Source organism: Bufo gargarizans, chromosome 2, assembly GCF_014858855.1.
Source record: "Bufo gargarizans isolate SCDJY-AF-19 chromosome 2, ASM1485885v1, whole genome shotgun sequence".
In the NCBI taxonomy this organism is placed as follows: Eukaryota; Metazoa; Chordata; class Amphibia; order Anura; family Bufonidae; genus Bufo; species Bufo gargarizans.
In genome coordinates, this window is record NC_058081.1 from 628,762,232 (window position 1) to 628,781,581 (window position 19,350).

The window sequence follows — 19,350 nt, forward strand, 5'->3', positions numbered from 1 at the left end:
CCAGATATCTTTTGATTCCCTAATAGAACGTCCACCCAATGTGTCCAATGTTGGTGGTCACACATGCACAGTAGCTCTGTCCCATCCCACTCATATCCTCAGATGACGGACTGTTTCCTGCCATTGTGTAGGCCAGCCAATAAGAATTAGCACTAGGATTGGCTTCTTCTCCCAACACTTGACACTTCAGGTGGACACTCTAAGAGGAAATGAACAGCGGGGGGCACCATAACAAGTATGTAACAGCAGTATCTACACTCAAGAGAACTTTTATCAAACCGAATCCAATAAAAAAAAATATTAGATTGTGGTGGATCTAAGAGAGAAATGTAGTGGTTATTCTGGAGAAAAGCCCTTTAAAACTGAAAATCCAGGATGTATTAGCCCTGCTTATCATGGTGTAAGATGGAAGGAAGTAATTACATAGGCAAAGCTCAATTTGTATGTTACCGAGATGGTTTTGCTGGAAAATGCTTCAAATGAAAACAGAATGCAAATGTGAAGCCAGTCATTGCGTCTGTCTGAGGTTCACGCCACATTTCGATTTTTTTCCTTTGAAAATAAGTGTGAATGATCATTACTCAACTCATGAAGGCCAGTCTTGTGGCCACATTTTACTGCCTGTATCTGCACAACCAAACTTAGATCACTTTAGAACCCTTTGTTCATTTACTTTGGATTGAAGTGAGTTAATTTGTGCACCAACCTACCTTAAAAAGACTAAGAGACACATAGGCACCAGGTTCTCTCCGCTCAATCGGCTTTTATCTCTCCTATTTGCTGGATGTAAATTAAAATATGGAAAATCTCAATACTACCCAAGCGCCCTTGGTGAGCCTTAGTTTTCTGAGAGAAGCGGTGCAATTCTTATGATGGTAAAGAAAGCTTAACAGAGAAATTGAACTTTACATTAAATGGAATAGCCCTTTCAAGGGTTTGTTCCATGAAAAATATTTTAAATTTTTCAAACCAGAACCTTGATCTGAAGACTTTTGTAATTTCATGTAATTACAAATTTAGCAAAGCCACTGAGTTAGGGCTCTTTCACACCTGCGTTCTTTTCTTCCGGCATAGAGTTCCGTCGTTGGGGCTCTATGCCGGAAGAATCCTGATCAGTTTTATCCTAATGCATTCTGAATGGAAAGAAATCCGTTCAGGATGCATCAGGATGTCTTCAGTTCCGGACCGGAACGTTTTTTGGCCGGAGAAAATACCGCAGCATGCTGCGCTTTTTGCTCCGGCCAAAAATCCTGAAGACTTGCCGCAAGGCCGGATCCGGAATTAATGCCCATTGAAAGGCATTGATCCGGATCCGGCCTTAAGCTAAACGTTGTTTTGGCGCATTGCCGGATCCGACGTTTAGCTTTTTTTGAATGGTTACCATGGCTGCCGGGACGCTAAAGTCCTGGCAGCCATGGTAAAGTGTAGTGGGGAGCGGGGGAGCAGCATACTTACCGTCCGTGCGGCTCCCGGGGCGCTCCAGAGTGACGTCAGGGCGCCCCAGGCGCATGGATGACGTGATCGCATGGCACGTCATCCATGCGCATGGGGCGCTCTGACGTCATTCTGGAGCGCCCCGGGAGCCGCGCGGACTGTAAGTATACTGCTCCCCCGCTCCTACTATGGCAACCAGGACTTTAATAGCGTCCTGGCTGCCATAGTAACACTGAAAGCATTTTGAAGACGGATCAGTCCTTTAGGGATCTTTTTAACGTATACCATTAAAAATTATTATTTTATAGGGGTTTAATTAATACCATGCTGGATAAATATACAATACATTTACCCCCATATATCAATGTTTATTGATTTTGCTGGAACTATTCAAATGCTTTCAGTTCACTTGCGTTTTTCCGGATCCGGCGTGTAATTCCGGCAAGTGGAGTACACGCCAGATCCGGACAACGCAAGTGTGAAAGAGGCCTTATTCAATAAAATTTATCTGTCTAGCGCCACCTGCTGTTTGTTCTTTTCCTCTTCTTTCTGTCCACTTCACTGAGGTGGAAGCACATGTTCAGTTTCATCCTTCAACTGGAAATTGGAGCCATGAGCTCTGGATCCATGTGTGGTACAGAACTGGTTCTAGCTTTGTTAGAATGAAGTAGTCATGTACTGTATGACGCCTGGTTTTCATTTTTCACCTGAATTAAAAATGCCTTGAAGATAATACTCCTACCTTACAGCACCTGTATTAAATATTAGATATTACATAATTAAGTACTGAAAATGGAAAATCCTGGACAGAGCATAACACAGGGATTCCCTCTTTGTTTTTTTTTGTATCCCTTTGTCATGCTTAGCCCCCTCTGGCCCAGCATCAGGGACACCAGTGTGTTGTTTTGCTCAGCTATTTCCTTCCCAATGCCTTAATTAATAAATAATATTATTATAATACATAATATTATGAAATAAATAGCTATTACTGTATACAATGCTAATAATGGAAGTCTTTGGGAAATTACAATTTGAAAAGCACCAAAAAATCTAAATTGGTTCCACTATTTTGTGTCTATGGTTCCTATGCAAACCCATATGCTTGAATAGCTATTCCCTTCCCTCTGCCCCCTCTTCTTGTTAACACACAGTAGAGCAAAAAGCAGATGGGAGGAGTAACACATGACTGCAGGATCAGACTACACATAGAGTGGATCTGTAGTCTGTAACCATGGAGACACATAGATTCCCCTAAGAACTATATACACCTAACAGCAAGATACAAGTGAAACTTGAAAAATTAGAATATCGTTCAAAGTTCATTTATTCCAGTAATGCAACTTAAAAGGTGAAACTAACATATGAGATAGACTCATTACATGCAAAGCGAGATATCTCAAGCCTTTATTTGGTATAATTTGGATGATTATGGCTTACAGCTTATGAAACCCTAAAGTCTCAATCTCAGGTCCCCTTTGCTCAGGGGGTATGGATTAATTAGCTGACTAGAGTGACACTTTGAGCCTAGAATATTGAACCTTTTCACAAAATTCTAATTTCAAGCTGCATTAATGCAATTCCTTTTAATTTAGCATTACTGAAATAAATGGACTTTTGCACAATATTCAAATTTTTGAGTTTCACCTGTATGTTGTAATTTGTAGATCTGCTTTTTTTTTTATCTCCATTGGAGCAATAAAAATGTTTTTAATGGTTGACATGCACTCTTTGAAGAAGTATATTGTGGGGTCCTACCACTGAGACCCCCACTGATCACAAGAACGGGGGTCCTGTACCCCCTGCAGCCCCCTGAAGTGAACGGTGCTGCCAGTTGGGCATGCGTGCTGACGTTCCTTTAGGCTACTTTCACACTCGCATTTTGGCTTTCCGTTTGCTAGAGCCATCATGGGCTCTCACAACCGGTCCAAAACGGATCAGTTTTGCCCTAATGCATTATGGATTAAAAAGGATCCGCTCAGAATGCCTCAGTTTGGCTCCGTTCTGTCTCCATTCCACTTGACGAAACTGAGCCAAACAGATCCGTTTTCTCTGCCACAATCTGCCACAATAAAAAACGGCTCTGTCTCCCATTGACTTTCAATGGAGTTCATGACGGATTCGTCTTGGCTATGTTACAGATAATACAAACGGATCCGTTCATGACGGATGCATGCGGTTGTATTATTGTAACGGATCCGGTTTTGCAGATCCATGACGGATCCGCCCAAAACGCGAGTATGAAAGCAGCCTTAATTTCGATGGGAATTCCTGAGATAGTTGAGTACAGCACTTAGCTAGCTCCAGAATTCCCATATAAATTAATGGATCGACCACACCCATGCCCAACCAACTGCTCCGTTAATTTCAGGGGGCTGCAGGGGGTACACGGCCCCTGTTCTTGTGATCAGTGTGGGTCCCAGCCGTAGGAAACACACCGATCTAATAGTTATCCCCTATGCCGTGCATAGTGGATAACTTAATGTAACCGGAATACCCCTTTAATGACAGTTTATTGGGGAGTTACCACTCAAGTAGTTTCATATATGGTACAATTGGGTCTTTTGTAATTGGATAAAATTGAGACAATTTATCACCCACTCATCATGTGGCATGCTAGTTCATAATTGGTTGACCATCCAGATTACAGGGCTGTTACATCTAAATTTAACAGAAGTGACAAGGGCTTGCCTTAATCCACTTGACTCTTATTGTAAAGCTTAGTGGATTTAGCACTGGTTTTCTCGCCAGAGCTCATACCTTGTGTTGGTTTCAAATAATAAAAACAGTAAAACCTCACACAAGTAATGTCTGTCTGCAGCATGGAAGACGACGGTGTCCAGGTAAGAGACGGCAAATGAGTCTATTATTCGTGTATGTATGGTCATGAAAATGTAGTATATTATAATATTGATTGACTGGGATCCAGTCTTGGGCCTAACTTTTGGTGCTTGTTCTTGTCACCATAAATCTTATACAATATGGGGTTCCCTCCTGGCGCTGGTTTTTGTACCATACATCCCAGCAGGGGTGTAGCTAAAGGCGTAACCAAGACCACCTCCCCCCCCCTCTAAATTTTTTACCTAACCGCCTTTCCCTCCAGCCAGAGGTGTAACTTGACCAGCATAAACTTTCTATAATACCAGTGTCTTCTTATGTGGCACTAGGGTCTTTAGGCCCCCTCAGGCTCCTGGGCCCAGTAAGCGACTACTACCTCTGCACCCCCTATAGCTACGCCCCTGCACCCCAGAGAAATGGGTGTCATGTATCCAAGAAGAACATGAGCTTCATTTCTGTTGCCAGATCTTGTCACCACCTTCCCCCATATTAGAGTTGATCATAGACAAGAGATAAATATTGACCAACATGGCCAGATTCAGCTGTTATTCCCATTGCCACCCATTATCAGTCACACACTTTTGAGACCATCCCATTTCTTAAGCTTCTGTTGGATCTCTTCAGCTGATCTTCAGACTACTACTGCTTATGGTTGCACATTTTTGTGATGGATCAGCCAAAAGTACACTACAGTAGGTTGTCCAGCTGTTGGTTGATTGAAATATTGTGTGCAGGCAGCATAGAATGGGGGTCCAGTGCTTGCCTTCCCTCTCCCTTCTAATCCATTGTAGTGCAGGAGATGAGGTGGTGAAGTTTTATGAGGCTTTGTAACAGGAGATTTGGTCAATCTGTGCTAAGATCTTTCTATGGGCCCCATAGCAGCCACAGTAGATAACTCAATAGTATTAGTATTTGATGCTCTCTAATGGTGCATGTACCTTGCATAGTTGTGTTGGAGACCACGGACTGTTCTAGACTGCATGTTGTTTTTGAGTTTGCAAATTGAGTGACTGTTGTCCTCAACAGGAAAGGCAGATTATATAAAAAGCTTATAGACAAACTTATTGCATGGGTGGAAATTAGCTGATGTTTTTGGCTCATCTTTATTGCCGTGACCTCCGTTGCCATGGTCTATAGATAACCAAACATGTGCGAGGACCCTCTTCTATGTAATGAAGGAGGAAAACAGGCTAAACTGCCCAAATAATAGCACCGCAGTTACAGTAGATACCATTAGTACAGTGAGTGGGGCCCGGTGCAATAGAATACAATGACTGCACTGGGCCCCTGCTGCCATTTAAAAACTAGTGTAGATGCCAGCCCCCACCCCCTGTATTGGGGGTCATTCACAGTGGATGGCACTGTTATGGGGGAATCTGTGGATAGCATGACACCGTTATGGGGGGGGGGTGTCTGTGGATGTCAAATAGCATAAGATGCTATTTATCTGTCATCCACAGATCCCCCCCCCCCCATAGCAGTGTCATGCCATCCACAGACGCCCCCATAACAGTGCCATCCACAGACCCCCATAACAGCGCCATCCACAGACGCCCCCATAACAGTGCCATCCACAGACCCCCATAACAGTGTCAGCCACAGACCCCCATAACAGTGCCATCCACAGATCCCATAATAGTGTCATTCACAGGCTACCATTAGTTCAAAGCCCACCAAAAGCACACCTTTTGGTTAAAATATATATATTATTTTTTCCTCCTCAAAAACCTAGGTGCGTCTTATAGGGTGAAAAATACGGTACTGTTAGCACCTACAGTAAAAAAAAAAAGTATCATGGTTCTCAAATAAGACAGAACATATATATTACCACAGTTGCAAGGGACGTTCAGAGACAACAGCCCAGTCTGTGATGACAGTCAGCACCTCATGCTGTCTATGTTTTTGGTGGCTCTTTAGGCTGGCAGTACACGTGATGGTGACTGAAAGTAGCAATGACCCACTTTATATTTCTTTACGACTGTTATCATGTTTGCATTTGCTATTATTTTCATGACCATTAGTCTCTTCTTCCATACTCCTTTTATATCCTTCCATATCTCACCTGTCAATCTCCTAGAAATACTAGTGTCTCTCAAAGTGGCTAAGGCTACATGCACACGTATTTTGTTTCAGTGTCCGATCCGTTTTTTTTTGCGGATAGGATGCGGACCCATTTATTTCAATGGGTCCGCAAAAAACAAGGACAGCACACAGTGTGCTGTCCGCATCAGTATGTCCGTTACGTTTCTCCGCTAAAAAAATAGTGCATGTCCTATTTTTTTCTAGTTTGCGGACAAGTATAGGCATTATTACAATGGATCCGCAAAAAAAACGGATCCGCAAAAAAAACGGATGCCATATGGAATGTCATCCGTTTTTACATGCACGGTCGTGTGCATGTAGCCTAAGATAGAGATTCCTCCATGCTGCATGAAATGACTCAAATACATTCTTATAGGTTACCATCCCACTAAATTAGATTTTTTTTTAAATACCCTGGTGACAAAAGTGTTCTCTTTTCAAGACCCCCAGTACATGCTGCATTGCTCTGAAATAACATCTCAAAGGTCAGATCCTGAGAATAACATCCACACCTCCGTCCTTACACTACCGGCTGAGCCCACCATCTCCTCAGAAGATAATATAAACCCGCTTTTTAAACAGTTTGGTAGCTTTCCAAGCGTAAATGAAGCGGTACAGATATAGCAATAATATTAGAAGCTGTATATATGTTAGAGATGTCTCGGCAGCTTAGTTTTATACTAGGCCGGAGGAGATTAGATAAAGGAGAGACAATAATTAGCCTCTCGATATTCCAGACGTTATTTGAAGACAGAACTTGAGTTTTACTTTTCTAAATTGTTTTAAGTATAAAAACGAAACTAGTGTCACGGATGTAAAAATGACGGCGCCATATCCATGTTTTACTTAAACATCCTGTAGACTTTTCCTTGTTCCTTACTTACTCTTAGATAGAATCTACATGGAAAGTTGCGTCACTTTATAATTAGATTCAATTAATTATCCTGTACTGATCCTGAGTAACATCATGTATTATTCTCCAGAGCTGCATTCATTGGGGGTTTGGGTACACGTAGAGTTTGTACGCTACTCCTGCCGCTTTCTAAAAAGGGGGAGTGGTGGGGCAGAGCAGGGGCATCGGCATAATAGTGTGAATGGGACTGAAATCTTCTCCAGCTAGATGCCGGAGTAGAATTCAGTCTAGGCACATGGACTGCCAGAGAATGCGCCTAATTTATGACAAGTTTCACCTCATCATAAATTAAATGCATCCTCCAGCGTCGTGGGGAAGATGAAGGACTGGTCTTTGATAAGTGACCCCCACCATTCTCTCAGCTGGAGTCACTGTGTACATATATTACATATCCTGTACTGATCATGTGTTACATCCTTTATTATACTTCAGAGCAACACTCAGTATACTGCTGATGGAGTTACAGTATACATACATTACTTATTCTGTACTGATTCTGAGTTGCATCCTGTATTACACTCCAGAGCTGCACTCGCTATTCTGCCAGTTGGTGTCACAGTGTCACATTACATTACTTATATTGTACTGATACAGAGTTACATCCTGTATTATACTCCAGAGCTGCACTCACTATTTTGCTGGCGGAGACACTGTGCACATACACTACATTACTTATCCTGTACTGATCCTGAAAATTATACTCCAGAGCTGAACTCACTATTCTGCTGGTAATGTAATGAGACCTCCAGCTATTAACTGTAATCCAAAACTTGGCAGCAAGTGCTCGGTTCCCCTGCAGCATTATCACAGGGAAAGTTAGCCATTGCACGGTTCTTATTGGATGTCATCCGTGTGCTGTCTTCATAGGTGTGGCTCTTCCACAAAATATAGAACATGTTCTATTCTTGTCCGTTTTGCGGTCAAGAATAGCCAGTTCTAATAAAGCGAGTGAAAAAATTGCAGCATGCACACAGACATCATCTGTATTTTTCGGATCTGTGGTTTGCGGAAAGGCAGTTAGCTTTCTGCGCCATACTATTACAGAGCAGGGATCGTGCAGGCACAGGAGCTGTGCACATCAGATTGGGCAGGGGCCTGGCTGTTACTGACAGCCAGGTATCTGCTGAAACTGCCGGCATTGGTGAAAACTCTGATGCCAGTAGTTTAACCCCTTAGATGCAGCATTTAATGCTTGTGAGGGAGGGAGCTCCCTCTCTGACCACATCAGCTCCCTGTAATGCGATCACAGGGTGCCGATGATTGCAGTGACTGCCCAATGCCTTACAAAGGCCTTGGGGCCCACAAGCTATGGAAACTGGGTGATGATCCAGCACTGCGGTCAGTAAAACTTGAATTTTATCTCTGATTCTATGATTAAGGGCCCGTGTGGTCCAGAAACACATAAGAAGGGTGTACTACTCCTGTATTCATGTCTTATGTGGACTGAGCCATCCGGATCCTGAGCATCAGGAAGGTGAGCTGAAAAACTATTTTTTATTTTCATGTACGGAAACTGGGTCTCATAGGTGAAATGTCAGTGTTAGGCCCCATGCACACGGCCGTGTTTCACAGCCGTGTGCGGGCCGTGGAACCGCGGCCTGGATCCCTCCTGAGAGCAGGAGCGCACGGCGTCACTGGTTGCTATGACGCCGTGCGCTCCCTGCTGCCGCCGCAATACAGTAATACACTGGTATGATCTATACCAGTGTATTACTGTACTGTGCCGGCAGCAGGGAGCGCACGGCGTCATAGCAACCAGTGACGCCGTGCGCTCCTGCTCTCAGGAGGGATCCAGGCCGCGGTTCCACGGCCCGCACACGGCTGTGAAACACGGCCGTGTGCATGGGGCCTAAAACTGACAGTTACAATAGACCATGCATTTTAATGCATTGTAAAAGGAATCAGACCCTCAAAAGTTGAAATCCCATAGTGGAACAAAAATTACAAAAAGCTGAAAATCTAAATTAAAAAGTGTTTTATAAAGACAAAAAATTAAAAGTTTCAAGCAAAAAAAAAAAAGCCCCTTTCCCTCGTCAAGCTGTTTACTTCTGAAAAAAGTCAAATAAGGTATTGTAGCATCCGTAACAACCAGATCTATAAAAATAGCACATGATCCACCCCGACAGGTGAACGGTCTAATCACGGTGTAATAAAAATACAAAAAAAAACACTGCCAAAACCTAATCCTATGTATCCTAAAACACTGCCAAGTCCTATGTATCCTAAAATAGTACCAACGAAAAGGCCATCTCATCCCACAAACAAGTCCTCAAACAAGACTATAGCAAGAAAAAATATATGGCTCTCAGAAAATAGCAACACAAAAACATGATTTTTTTTTCAAAAATGCTTTTGGTGTGTAGCACTGACATTTAAAAAAAAAAAAAAAAATACATATTTGGTATCCCCATGTCCATAACGACTGGCTCTTCAAAATATTGAATGAACTCCCCCCGTCATATGAGCGCCGTAAGAAGAAAATGCCAAAACAGCAATTTTTTTGGTCACCTCTCTCCCAAAATACATAATTTCAAGCTATCAAAAAAATCTTCTGTGCTCCATGGTACGTACAGGCAAAAGACTAGGGTCACAATTAGGGTGCGTCCTAAACCAGGAAGAACAGCCTAATGATAAAAGGGGTTGCTTTTCACATTGGCATATGCTGGGCACAACATGTTGGGAACTTAAATGGCATATCTGAGCAGTGCATTAATTTTTTGCAAAAAATGCTCACTCTGCCACCTTGGTACATACTGTGAAGGGTGTGCTTTCTAAAATGGGGTCACTTCTTTGGGGTTTCTTTTTTTGACTTTACCAGTGATGCACACGGTGATCTTTCTTTTCTGAACCCTGCAGTGTAGTCAAACATAGGGGGGATTGTCGTACCCTGGAAAAATGATGTTACAAAATTTGGAGTGCTTTTTCTCCTATTACCACTTGTAAAAAAAAATGTAAACTAAGGCCTCTTTCACACTTGCGTTGTCCGGATCCGGCGTGTACTCCACTTGCCGGAATTACACGCAAGTGTACTGAAAGCATTTGAAGACGGATCCGTGTTGGGTCCGTGTGCCTGTTTTTTGCTGTCCATGTTGCATCCGTGTTTCACTGACACTGAACAGCTGAAATTTTTTTTTGAAGCATCTCTTCTTAATGATCCGTGCCTCTCTGTGACCTCTTTACTACGAAATCACAGTGGGATAAAGTTGTCACTGTGATTTCATAATAAAGAGGTCACAGAGAGGCACGGATCATTATCAGTCATGTTAATGCTCCGTGCCTCTGCAGTCCGCATCGGGTCTTGGCACTCTTTCACGGAGCGGATGCCACGCATGGCATCCGCTCGTGTGAAACAGCCCTAACAGTGAATTTCCTGGTGATAGATTCCCTTTAAGGGCTCATGTACACAAAAGTATTTTTTTCCCATTTCCATGTGCTTTTTTTTGTGGCCCGTATGCGGATCCATTCACTTTAATGGGTTCGCAAAAAAAATGGCATATACTCTGTGTGCATTACGTTTCCACGTGTCCGCATGGACAAGGATAGGACAGTTCTATTATGGGCTGGACTTTCAGTTCTGCAAAACAGGCTACGGAGCGCAAAACAGGCTACGGTGGTATGCATGAGCCCTAAGTCTGCTTCAAGCCATGTCATTTAGGGGTTAAAAGGACTGTCCAGCAGGGAACATATTTGGCAAATGGTTTAGAATGGGTTATAAAAATAAACATTACTGACCTCACCGATCCCCTGCCGCTTCTGTTCCAGTGCTTACCGGGTCCCCACTGGTCTCTACTTCCTGCTCTTGCCTCTTCACACATGAAATGCCAAAAAATGCCAAAGCAGGTTGGGGTTGAAATTAGTAAGATGAGCCTGGTTTCTTATGTTTTTTTAACCCACTCTGAGCTCTTTCCCCAGTGGACAACTCCTTTACCCTGGGTTCAGACCTGAGCGTTCTGAAAGGAGCGCTCTGTATGCACGATTGTACCAGCGTTTACAATCGCGCATACAGAGACAAGCGAACGCCCATTGTCGCGCGTTCCCGAATATCTATGTACGGGAACGCGCGACAAAACGCCCCAAAAAAGCTCAAGAACGTACGCGCTGTAAAACGCCCAGGTGAGAACCATTCCCATAGGGAAGCATTGGTTTCTCCTTGTTGAGCGTTTTACAGCGCGTAGGAACGCGCTGTAAAACGCTCAGGTGTGAACTTAGGGTTAAAGCTATCAGTCTAGAGTCCAGGACCAGGAGAGAGATGTGTGCTGCTGTTGTGTCTAGGCTGGATACATTGTAGCACACTCCTAGCTGGGAGCAATATTTGGTCCATATACGTTTTCAGCCTCTGGACATAAACAAGAATGTTGCCATTTACTGATAGCAAGCAGAGATCTTGAAAATGGTGGAGAACTGAAACACAAAGTATATTTGGAAGTCACAGTCATTATAAATTAATTAAAATCCAGCGCAGCCCTTGAAGTGCCTGTGTGACGGTGTTATATAATGTTTTTTTGTGAGTTACATAACGCTCGTTTCATCAGATTCGTGGTGACTTCTTACACGTAGTAATACATTTTTTAACAGATAACCATCTGGGGTGACAACTGTGTTCACTCTGCCTCCTCCACTACATCTGCTTCAGGCTTTGTGTGGATCGTAATTATTGATGAAGCAAATACAAAGATGGTAATATTTTAAAAAGACCGGAAAAAAAAGGGGTTTTCTGAGATTTACAGATGAATCAATATGGGCTGGTAATTGAGAATGAACGACGATTGCAATATTCTCCCCATACCAATTAGCCGGTTACTGGACTCATGCGTCCCACTTCCACTCCTGTTCGGAGCAGGACAAGGGGTGGCCAGGGTGGCTGGGCACCAAGGTCAATGGGTGGACGATACAAAGAGCATCTCCCCGCACTCCCATATATATCATGGAGAGCTTATTGATGGAGAACAGACTTGTGCAATACTTAAAGGGAACCCGTCACCTCCAACAAACACCCCAAGCCGGCAGCAGTAGCTGAGAGTTGCCAGCAGCGTGTTTGTAACGATCCTTTTCTTCCTGCAGGCAGATGAAGCAAAAGCTGTAAAAACGTTCTTTAATCCCCTGCCGGCGCGCTTCTCTAGTCAGGCGTAAAGTCACGGAGGCAGCGGCCATCTTCCTTCCAGTCACGGTAACCGCGCCCCCTTCCCTGCCGCTTCGCTGTGACTGACAGCCGGCAGTTCGTCTGGCTTTGCCGAACTGTCGTGTTTAAGTGCTGTCAATCACAGTGAAGGGGGCAGGGAAGAGGGCGCGGTTACCGTGACTGGAAGGAAGGAGGCCGCTTCCTCTGTGACTTTACGCCTGACTAGAGAAGCGCGCCAGCAGGGGATTAAAGAACATTTTTGCAGCTTTTGCTTCATCTGCCTGCAGGAAGAAAATGATGGTTACAAACACGCTGCTGGCTACTCTCAGGTACTGCTGCCGGCTTGGGGTGTTTGTTGGAGGTGACGGGTTCCCTTTAAAGGGGTTGTGCAGCCAGTATGTATTCATAATCTATGCTCAGGATAGGACATCAATATCTGATCAGTGGAGGTCCAACCCCTGGCACCCCTGCCAATCAGCTGCGATGCTACTTCCTCTTTAAGAGTACACTGCACGTCGTCTCGCTTGCTGCGGCAGCGCAGTGTAATTACAAGTGCTCGTCCCATTCAAGTAAATAGAACAAGCATCTGTAATCACACTGGGCCGGCGAGACGACGCGCAGTGTAATCTTTATGATGAAGTAGCACTTGCATGAGCGCTGGCTCCTCTCAAACAGCTGATCAGCGGGGTGCCGGGAATCAGACCCCCACTGATCTGATATATGTAGTGGCTGCACAACCCATTTATTTTCCCCTGTGATAGTCCTGCAAAGAAATTGAACACTTTCTGTCAGGAAGTCAGGGCGGCACCGCCAATTAGTCAAGGTGAGCAGTGGTGTCGCCCCCCCAACTGAGCGGCTGCAGCCGGGCACAACAGGGAGATGAGCGCTCATCTCCATAGTCATCTGCCTGTGCTGCTGCAGGGGAGGGAGAGGTGTGTCCCTTCCCCTTCCTCTGATAGGCTGCTGGCCTAGTGCCTGCAGCCTACCAGAGGCCGGCACAGGCAGCGCGATGACGTCATTGCGCTGCCTGAACCATACAGCGCGGGACACAGGCCGGAAAAGGCCTGCATCGCATCGCTGACATGGAGGTAAGTATAAGTGTGTTTTTTTTTGTTTTTTTTTTTACAAAAGTTTTACAGGCACATTAGGGGGGCTCTTGTTACTGGCACATTGGGGGGCTTATTACTGGCACATGATGGGGGGCTTATTACTGGCACATGGGGGGCTCTTGTTACTGGCACATGATGGGGGCTCTTGTTACTGGCACATGATGGGGGGCTTATTACAGGCACATTAGGGGGGATTTTGTTACTGGCACATTAGGGGGGCTCTTGTTACTGGCACATTAGGGGGGCTCTTGTTACTGGCACATGATGGGGGCTTATTACTGGCACAAGATGGGGGGGCTTATTACTGGCACAAGATGGGGGGCTTATTACTGGCACATGATGGGGGGCTATTACTGGCACATGATGGGGGCTCTTGTTACTGGCACATGATGGGGGCTCTTGTTACTGGCACATGATGGGGGGCTTATTACTGGCACATGATGGGGGGCTTATTACGGACACATGATGGAGGGCTTATTACTGGCACATGATGGGGGCTTATTACGGGCACATGATGGGGGCTTATTACGGGCACATGATGGGGGCTTATTACGGGCACATGATGGGGGCTTATTACGGGCACATGATGGGGGGGCTTATTACTGGCACATGATGGGGGCTTATTACTGGCACATGATGGGGGGCTTATTACTGGCACATGATGGGGGGCTTATTACTGGCACATGATGGGGGGCTTATTACTGGCACATGATGGGGGGCTTACTACTGACACATGATGGGGGGCTGTTTACTGGCACATGATGAGGGGCTCTTGTTACTGGAACATTGGGGGGGCTCTTATTAGTGGCACGTTATTGGGGGCTTTTATTACTGGCACGTTATTGGGGGCACTTATTACTGGCACTTTATTGGGGGCACTTATTACTGGCAAGTTATTGGGGGCACTTATTACTGGCACGTTATTGGTGGCACTATTACTGGCACGCTATTGGGGGCACTATTACTGGCACGCTATTGGGGGCACTTATTACTGGCACATGATGGGTGGCTTATTACTGGCACATGATGGGGGCTTATTACAGGCACATTAGGGGGGATTTTGTTACTGGCACATTAGGGGGGCTCTTGTTACTGGCACATGATGGGGGCTTATTACTGGCACATGATGGGGGGCTTATTACTGGCACATGATGGGGGGCTTATTACTGGCACATGATGGGGGGCTTATTACTGGCACATGATGGGGGGGCTTATTACGGACACATGATGGAGGGCTTTTTACTGGCACATGATGGGGGCTTATTACGGGCACATGATGGGGGCTTATTACTGGCACATGATGGGGGGCTTATTACTGGCACATGATGGGGGGCTTATTACTGGCACATGATGGGGGGCTTACTACTGACACATGATGGGGGGCTGTTTACTGGCACATGATGGGGGGCTCTTGTTACTGGAACATTGGGGGGCTCTTATTAGTGGCACGTTATTGGGGGCTTTTATTACTGGCACGTTATTGGGGGCACTTATTACTGGCAAGTTATTGGGGCACTTATTACTGGCAAGTTATTGGGGGCACTTATTACTGGCACGTTATTGGGGGCACTTATTACTGGCACGTTATTGGGGGCACTTATTACTGGCACGTTATTGGGGGCACTTATTACTGGCACGTTATTGGGGGCACTTATTACTGGCACGTTATTGGGGGCACTTATTACTGGCACGTTATTGGGGGCACTTATTACTGGCATGTTATTGGTGGGCACTATAGGGGAATCTATTGAGGCCACAAAGAAGGGGTATTTTATATGAGGGGCTCTGTACAGTAGCATTTTATACTGGGACACATTATGGTGGGTACTATGGGGAAGGGGGGAGAGGAGTACTATGGAGTCATCTACGGGGGGCACTAAGAATGGGAATTTTATACTTGCAAATTATAGGGGACACTGAGGGCATCTACTGGGGCACGATATATGGGGCATTTTATACTGGTAAATTATGGGGGGCACTAGGAGGAAGTAGGGAGACGAGCACTATGGGGGCATTTATGTCCCCATTTGTGGGGACATTAGCTCAACTGGAGGCATTATAAGGGGGTATTTTTTGCCTTGTCACATTATAAGGAGAATTATTTCTACTGGGGAGGGGGCATTATGGTGGGCTTTATTACTCCCCCATGGTATGACCCCCTTGTAGCAGTACCAGCCTCTCCCTGCTCTGCTATCCCTCTGCCCCTTCTCCAAATCCTTATTATGAAATCTTTCTCATTAGGATAAATACAACATCAGCTCCGCCGAGCCCCCGGCCAAGTGTTGAAGTGGTGTCCGAGATCCCCAAGGGCCAAGCCAAGTAATTGTAAGTTTTCATGTGAAATATGTTTGTTATACACATATAGCATACACTGTGCCACACAATATACAGTATACCGCTACAGTGCCACACAATGTACAGTATACCTCTACACTGTGCCACACAATATACAGTATACCTCTACACTGTGCCACACAATATACAGTATACATCTACACTGTGCCACACAATATACAGTATACCTCTACACTGTGCCACACAATATACAGTATACCTCTACACTGTGTAGTCTGTTCTATAAGCACCATTGTTATGTGTCAGTGGACAGAAAATAATCTGAAAGTGCCCCTCCCGAGAGCAGGCTCTGGATCCGCCACTGGTCTGGACCGCTCACAGGAGTGTACATTTCTTCTAAACTGTAATCCGTATCCTCTAACCTGCAGAAATCAGCGCTCGCTCGGTAACAACTAACAGGCAGTGCCTGTAGGCTGTAGCCTGGCCCTGTTACCGAAGCTAGCCGAGTGGTGTAAGGTTAAGGTACTAGCAGAGATGAGTGGCCGCTGAATCCTGATTTAAAGTTAAAGTTACTGCAGGATATGGATTACAGTTTCAAATGTACACTCCTGTGAGAGGCAGGGAGGGGGATCTGTGGATGACACTGTTATAGGGAGGGGGATCTGTGGATGACACTGTTATAGGGAGGGGGATCTGTGGATGACACTGTTATAGGGAGGGGGATCTGTGGATGACACTGTTATAGGGAGGGGGATCTGTGGATGACACTGTTATAGGGAGGGGGATCTGTTGATGACACTGTTATAGGGAGGGGGATCTGTGGATGTCACTGTTATAGGGAGGGGGATCTGTGGATGACACTGTTATGGAGGGGGGAATGGGGATGACACTGTCATGAGGTGGATCTGTGGATGACACATATAGCATAAGATGCTATATACGGTATGTGTCATCCACAGATCCCCCCCCCCCCCATAGCAGTCATCCACAGATCCCCCTCCCTATAAATATGTCATCCACAGGCAACTAGGACATGTTGAAATCTGAGTGATGGGCTTTGATACTACTGGGGGTCTATGGGGAACATAGTATGGGCACTATGGGAGCATTATTACTTCTGGGACACAGTGGAGACATGTTGGGGGCACTGTAGGAGCACTATTACTACCATGTGTGCTCTAGCAGATAATTATTACTATCGGTGGGACTTTGGGGAGCACTATTACTGTGGGGGCACCTTGGCACAGTATCAGCTTACCACAATAATCTTTGGGGGATGTTATGTTTACACTATTAGTGTCAGGGGCACTATTTGCTGGGCGCAGTTATTTTAGGACACTGCATGCCAATAATTATTGAAGGGCACTATCTGCATGCTACTACTATTATCAGGGGTGTATCTGTTTCTGCAGTATAATATTGGGGAGCACAGCGGGGTGTTTTTTCAATTTTCGCCTCAGGAAGCAGAAAGGCTAGGTGCACCCCTGCAGGAAGTGTCTGACTGTGCAGGGACCATAACCCCCCATCAACTGGTAACACCCAGTTAACGGTTCAGTCATACACTTCTAGTAGGAATAAAAGAGGAATGTGTAACATAAGAATAGATATAGATATTCCAGAATGGTTGCTTAATGTGCAATCCAATTATTTATTAAAATAGACAAGTGACAGGTCCCCTTTGTTCCTCCATGCTAATTCCTAGAAAATATGCTAATCATAAAACAAGGGATCACAGATCAATCATGATCCGTGCATAAATGCCTAATATCTGCCTGCGCTGTGTGTGTGTGTATATTATCGAGACCAGGCTGACTTGGGCCAACCATGTTAGCGCATTTCTGTGTGCATATTATGACTGCAAAACCAGACCTGAATCTCGAATCTCAACTGTACTAACAGCATGTAAGCGGTGGCCATAGCCCAGTCCCCTTACAGAAAACTAAAAGGATCTTTTTGTCCCCCAGTGTTCTGCGTGACTCCCCACTAGGAAAGCGGAAAGGAATCAGGCACGACTGGAAGTCAAACAGGGCAGACTTTGCGTGTCTCGTAGGATAAGCTTAAGGTTATAACAGTCTTTGGCAGGCAACAGTTTTGTGGTTGCAGTCTCTCAATGACAGCACAGGCTTAGTTACAGGCAACAGAAAAACTTGGTACACTGTCTATTTAAGGGGTTGTTTAATCATCGACAATGGGGGCATATCGCTAGGATATGCCCCCATTGTCCTATAGGTGTGGGTCCCACCTCTGGGACACACACCTATATCGAGAACGGAGCCCTGCAAGTGAAGGAGAGCACTGGCTCGGCTATTTTCGTCAGCCCCATAGAAATAAACGGGAGCGGGGGCCTCCAGCCACCACCTTATGAGGCTCTGTTCTCAATATAGGTGCGGGTCCCAGCAGTGGGACCCGCACCTATAAGACAATGGGGGCATATTCTAGCGATATGTCCTCATTGTCCATGATGAGACAACCCCTTTAAGTGGCAATGGCCAGATATGACACTGTCTCTTTAAGAGGTCACACCTTACTCTCCCCCTGGCTTGTATTGCACTCAACCTCCCTGGCATTAAGACTCTGGCTCTGGTCTCCACAGAGCGGCAGCAACGTACATGGCTTTAGCTACACTTCCCACCATGGATACCATTCCATGAGACACAGTACTGCACAATCTGCACTGTCTCTAACAGGTGCTGCCAGGTCGCGGTATCTCACTTCACAACCACTGTGCACACACTTATACATTGTAATATCTCTGCTTCACAACACACAATGTTGCTTACGACTGGCCGCTGTGTGTTACAGGCCTGTCTCTTGTACAGACTGCTGCTGCTTTCAGGATACATGGACTAGGTGCAGGGGCGTAACTACCATAGCGGCAGACCATGTGACTGCTGAGGGGCCCAGGGCAGGAGGGGGCCCAGTCTTAGTTTGGATTAGCTCTCCTCTTCTACTGGAGGTGAAAACTTGGTCAGGACTCTACCCTCTAAAGGAACAACTTTTAGCAAATAAAGCAGTGGAAAAATGGCCCAAGGGTCATTTGTGGGGGCCTGGTTTGATCCTTGCTATGGGGCCCTTATATTTCTATGTACGCCACTGACTAGGTGGCTTCTCCTACCCCTCAGCTTTGGCTCCAAACCCTCCACATTCAGTTTTTGCCCTAGCAATTCCCTGTGAGGTGCTGTACCTTTCTTTCCAGTAATAACCACCTCCTCTAGTTCCAGCAGGAATACACACTGGACCTGTCTCCAGCTGCAGCCACCAGCTCGCGCCTCCATTTGCATCTTATACAAGACATGAGGCATGCCTAGCACTCTTATTTATGCTTTAGTACATGTATTTTTTCTACAAACAAAAGACCTTCCAGGAAGTGTTCTCTCCAAGAACTATTTTCAGAAGGAATACCTTATATGCTAATTAGATCAGCTGTCTATAAAGGCAGTGCATCATCCCTTGTATTATCAAACTGTGGTAATACGTGTGCTCAAAAGGTAGCAGCATGACCTCAGTGTTACACATTCTTTCAGTACATTTATTCACATTATACAACATCTTACAGTTTATAC

General features: G+C 45.3%; 1 protein-coding gene across 1 annotated transcript in view; it reads left to right on the forward strand.

Annotated features, from left to right (window-relative positions):
- PLEKHG5 (pleckstrin homology and RhoGEF domain containing G5) overlaps nt 1–19,350 on the forward strand; it is a 283,957-nt gene that overhangs the window by 23,724 nt on the left and 240,883 nt on the right. The window lies entirely within an intron of this gene.